The 6,000-nt window shown below is 38.7% G+C and overlaps 1 long non-coding RNA gene across 1 annotated transcript; it reads right to left on the bottom strand.

Moving 5' to 3' along the window:
- Nucleotides 1-3,268: 3,268 nt before the first annotated feature.
- Nucleotides 3,269-5,478, bottom strand: LOC121720292. The gene is made up of 3 exons (XR_006034479.1): nt 5,107-5,478; nt 4,297-4,356; nt 3,269-3,560 (listed from the first exon to the last, which is right to left on the bottom strand). It is a non-coding gene; the product is annotated as an uncharacterized LOC121720292 (long non-coding RNA).
- Nucleotides 5,479-6,000: the final 522 nt, after the last annotated feature.

Consider the following 6,000-nt stretch of genomic DNA (forward strand, 5'->3'; position numbering starts at 1 on the left):
TAGTTCATAGATTTCACATGTAAAATACATTTTATACAAACCCACCCCATCTTGCCTGTTCATAATTCTGAGAAATTCTTGAATTGTGTGCATGTGTGCGTGTACGTGTTTATGTGTGTGTGTGTGTGTGTGTGTGTGCGTGCGTGCATGCATGTGCTTGTGTGTGTGCCTGTGTGTGTGCATGCATGCATACATATGTCTACTCTTTGTGTATGTGACATACGTATGATTACTGTGAATGTATGTGTGTGCGTGTGTATCTGTTTATGCACATGTGTGCATATGGAATGGGTTAACATGGCCCCTGGAGGCAAACATATGCAAAACATTGGTCATCCTAGCCCCTACGGTTCTCAAGATATTCACAGAAAACTCTGTTGGTGTACAGTCACTAAATGTGCACATAATTAAATTTATTGTATGGCCCCCCATGAACAGGATTCCACAAAACTTGGCGTGCATTTAGAGGGTGTCATAGTGATCCTATTCCAATTTTGTGCAGTTTTCACCATGTCAGGTCACAGATACCTGCGATTACAACACCTCATTTTTACTTTTTTGTTTTTAACTAGGTGGTGCTATACATGAAATGAGTGGTTATGGAATGGGTTGAAATGGCCCCTTAAGATCAACATACAAAAAAAAGGTGGTCCTCCTAAACCCTACGGTTCACGAGATATTCACAGAAAACTGTCTGCCCTACCCTCCTTTCGGGGGGTCCAGTCCAGCGGGGGGGCTACAGATCAAAACGAAAAACAATAGTTCCATGCTATCCATGTGGGGCTACATGCCCACCAAGTTTCGTGTACCCCGGTCTTTCAGTGTCCCGGGAATCCTTGACGGAAAATTGGCCATGCGAAAAAAAACAAAAAAAAATCTGACTAAACCTATACACGAATCCGGCGAAACTACTGGAAGTAAGCGGGCGCCATTACTGAGCTGTTGCTGGGTAGCATTGCGCCAGTGCCTCCTATTGGATTGGTTGTGTCCACTGGGATAACAGCCCGCGATTTACTACTGTCTCACTACTTCTTTTATAATGTCGAGTGGGAAAACATGTTCCGTTTTCAATTGTTCCAATAGCAGCAATAAAATTACCAGTTGGAACAAAAGAAAAATGTGAGATACACAAAATACGACTGCCCCTGTCTGGTAGCCTAACGTTACCATACGGTTTGCACAGATAGCAGTTAGCTGTACCTTACCCTTTCCTTTTGAAATGTGAAAATTAGATAAACAATGGTCACAAATGAATAACATGAATTTGTTTATTTAATATCCATTCATTTATTTATTGTTGCCAAATGGACAGATATTTTTATAGTTTCCTCGTTAGCTAGCCTAGCTAGCATAGTTATTGCTGACGTTAGAGCTACAGTAGTTAAGTAGATATAATATCAACCTGGTCCCAATTATGTATTCCCTCATTCTCTACTCTAAGCTATTTTCATAAATAATATGTAAGATCGCTTGTACCTTCATCTGTGACCGGAGGCCACTGTCTAACATCATCAACCCAACAAGCCATACTGCCTGGCTGTAGCTGTCATTGAGGGTGGGTTATCACGGAGGTTTGTTTACATATCATATTGGATTGGTTGTGTCCACTGGGATAACAGCCCGCGATTTACGACTGTCTCACTACTTCTTTTATAATGTCGAGTGGGAAAACATGCCAAATGGACAGATATTTGTAGTTTCCTCGTTAGCTAGCCTAGCTAGCATAGTTATTGCTAACGTTAGCTAGCTACAGTAGTTAAGTAGATATAATATCAACCTAGTCCCAATTATGTCTTTATTTCCTCATTCTCTACTCTAAGCTATTTTCATAAAAAATCTGTAAATTGCTGTAATCTCTGAGGCAATATTACTGTAACAAAAGGTGTGTCTGAGCCAGTTTACCACTGCCCCAGAAAACAAATATTTGAGCAGGGTTTATTTGTAATGAACTTACAGCATATGATCTGGACAAGGATCTGTATAAATACATGAATCTCTCGATCACTTCAGACGGTCAGTCAGGAGCTAGTGAAAGCATGGCAGCATCCCCACTCTGTGTCTCTGTGCTGTTGCTGCTGCAGATTCAGCTGCTTATTGTGCGAGAAGCTCAATCCCTGGAGCCTCCAGCCCTCAGCTGCCCTGCCCTCGCTGGATTACCTGGCACCCCTGGGCACAACGGCCTCCCTGGCAAAGACGGAAGAGATGGGAAAGATGGCAGAGAGGGAGCTCCTGGACCCAAGGGGGACAAAGGAGATCTTGGTGTGTGTGTGTGTGTGCATGTGTTTTTTGTGTGTTTTCTCCAGGTACATTCCTATGTATTCATGTCTAAAACCCCAAACACATGCTTGTCTTCTTTACAGGAGTGGGAGTGTATTTTGGGAATTTTGTAACATTCCAAGTGTATTGGAAATGTACTTAAAAGGCATTACAGTATAACTAATAATAGAGTAGTAGTGTATTTTGAATACACTCTTATCCTCATTTCTATTCATTTGGCATGCTTCTGTAATATTTTAAATTAACTTCAAATGTATTTCCTGACTACAATAAGTGCCTTGAAAGTTTGCAGTTATGTTAATAAAAGTATAGTCTTAAGATACTTTAAGCATTATAAAGGCATGCAATTTAAGTATAATATTAGTGTGATTTAAAATTGTACTATTAGTACTCTCCTACCTATTCTGTTACATGACAAATTACACTTTGATTAGGAGAAAAACATTTTATTGACATGAATGAAAACAAAACATAATATTCATCCATAACAAAAGTAAAACATTTTTTTATGAAAGTTATGGATCTCTTGAGCATATCTTTTCAAGTTGGATGTGGTAACGCGATAAAACATGCATTTGGGCGTATTATATTATTTCACATGCATAGATTTTTCGAGTGGCTGTTTCTGTTTGGAGCGCTGGTCAGATTCCTCCTCGCTCACAGCATTTTCTTCCATGCTTGGGGAGCAGTTTCCTCTGAGTGCACACGCGCAGAGAGAATTTGGACGCACGCATTTAATATATACGTGTGTGAAATAATATATATATTATTATACACCCGAATGCATGTTTTATCGCGCAAATGCTTTTTGCCACTATTGTGTCGCGATACTCTACAGCCTCATTGGTAGACCATCAATTCAAAATGCTGATTTCATGAAAAACAAAAGTTGTTTACCCTCCTAGGTGAGAGAATTTGCCCTCTAAGCTTGAAATTGTTTACTGGACACCCAGCCTACAAGCCAACCACTTAACAGTCTAACATGGCTAAATTTGTAATGCATGATCATTTATTGCTTATTTGTTTGCAAAGTCTTCTGGCCCAGAAAGAAAACCATGGTGGTTACGGATCATGGCTGAGGAGGAAAGGTACAGCTGGTAGAGTTGTGCAGTGAGTGAACTTCCCTCCCAACACTGAGATGTGGTGGCAAAAGCTGTGGTAGCTAGCTTCCTTACTAGAACACCATCTTCCAGTCCAAGATGCATAAAGTTTTCGGTGGCAACCCAGGGCTGGACAGCAGTCAAATGCAATGACCTTGGTATTAAAGAATTTGTCTTTGTTGTCTGTGAACAGAAAGAAGATGGACAACATTTTACAAGATAAACAATATTTTACACAGAAATCCATTGGCAATGATGAGATTAATTCAGATTATCTGTACCTATTTGACATTTACTTTTTATGGGTCAAATTGGTATTGACACCATCTGTTTGCCATCCTGGTATGGGTAGACCCGGCCAGGTAGTCTATCCTTAAAGCGTTGTGCACCTTGGCACCGATATGAGTGCAACCACCCTGTTTTCTGCATTTGATTACCTTAGATTCCTTTGTTTCCAATACAACCGTATTATCGTTTTTGGGTCAAATGGCATTTTAAATGGGAGTCGTAGGGGCACACTAGCCTACTATTTTGATGCATGAATCAAAATCATGTATCAAAATAGTTCTGCCCCTACGACTCCCATTCAAAATGGCATTTGACCCAGAAACGACAATACAGTCAAGCTTAATGGTGGCGCTTCTGACTTAATTATGCTTTCAAATGAAAGTTTGACTCAGGTACATTCACAAAAAGACCCTAGGTTGCATTTTGGCTTGAGTTATGCTTTAACCCTTAAAGGTGTAGGTTTTTGAACAAGTTCCGCAACAATTGAAGGTTCTAAAATTCTATGTTGAATTTAATGAACCCAGATATTCTTTAGAACGTTCATTTCTCAACATTCCCGTCACACCGGTGTGACGGTACTCCTTTAAGGGTTAAGAGTAATGGGGCAAGGTCCTGGATGAAGAATATTTACCTTTACTGCTGATTATTTGAGGCGTTCAGACATCTCGGTTTCAAAACTGTCCAGAAACACCTGTAAAAACATAGTTAGGCTACATATTAAAACTAGGTAAATTACAAACACTACCATGAAATGAACTAGAATGCTCTGTCAAACACGAATAATTAAAACAAATCTAAATCTATCGCAAACCAAGGCATAATATCAATCATGTAGCCTAAGCTTCTTAGCACTAACTTAGTAGAACACCAGGTTTAATTCCCCCTAATATCAATGGTGGGAAAAAAACGTCATACTTAAAATGCATGTAATTTGCCCTGTAGACTCATTTTAAAAGATGTCTCCACGATTAAATAAAAAAACAGCTACAATGTCATTAGCATGCCTAATGAATGTGAAGTGTGACTAGCCTAGCACCATCCTCCTTTCTGTGAGGTAGCCTACACCACACATAATGCTAAAGAACATTGGTGAACTTTAGGCAAACGTTGCCACACATAATACTAAAGAACACACTTTCTTCCATCATAGTTTGTCTAACGTTAACGTTAGTGCTAGCCAACGCTTGTCAATAATCCCACAAACACAAAGCAGGCTAGTTTAATGTAGTTTTCTTCTTGATAGGGATCTGGGTCGAGGTTTATGACGTTAACGTTAGCTAAATTAGCTAACGTGATCTGGCATTGCTAGCTTGTACTAGCAAGGATAAAAACAAACTCTTGAAAGATTGCTAAGCCATCAATTTAACTTCTCCAAAGACTACCGAAGGTCATAAAGAGTAAGCTACATCAGAATCATTTAACAATATGCTTTGGGACTCACCTGATAACGAATAACTTGGCACTTTAGATCCAACTGGCTTCAGCCCTTGTTATCTCATATTACGAGTCCTTCTGGCTCTGTAGGACCAACGTCTCTGGCATGACTAGAATTTATGGTATCTTTAATTTGGACAAACCTGTAACCTAATACGGACCGTAAACGTATGCATTTTCTGGTCTCTACAGTCCATCTGTCTTGCAAATAAAGTTACAAGCATAGACTGTATAAAATAACGTTAATGTTTGCTCACACCACATTTTGCTCGAAAGGTGCACAGATCTGCCCACTCCATTTCAAATTCAAACAGCCATGTTATTGGTCAACTGGACTGCCTATACATTTAACTGTGTTGCCTATAAATTTAACAAAATGACACATTCATCCTCTCACAACCTCTACATCACAAACGTATAGGCTACTACCTTACTAAGACACAAAATCAACAAAAGAAAAATATTATTTGATGACCAAAACTGATAGATCAGTGTGTCTAGGCTAGGTTATTGCACATTGCCATCCATGCGGCTGACATATCAGGCCTAAAGGCTACACATTAGTATTTTATTAAAGGTGAGATGACTATGAAACTATACAAACAATGTATTAGGCCTACCAAAAAAATATACTTTCCATAAGTACACTATATTACAACTCTAAGTATTAGCAATTTAATACACTTAAACTAAATAAACTTCTTTACCATTTAAAATACACTAACAACAAAGTACACTTTTGAAAAGTACATTACAAAAACACTTTGAATATTGCACAATAAGTATATTTAATTTTAGTACACTGAAGTTGAACTTAATAACATCTACTTTGAAGTATACTTTCTAAAAGTACACATTAAACCTACTTTACATAAAGTACAAAAAGTGTAAGCATACTTGC

This window comes from Alosa sapidissima, chromosome 10 (assembly GCF_018492685.1).
Source record: "Alosa sapidissima isolate fAloSap1 chromosome 10, fAloSap1.pri, whole genome shotgun sequence".
Classification (NCBI taxonomy): domain Eukaryota; kingdom Metazoa; phylum Chordata; class Actinopteri; order Clupeiformes; family Clupeidae; genus Alosa; species Alosa sapidissima.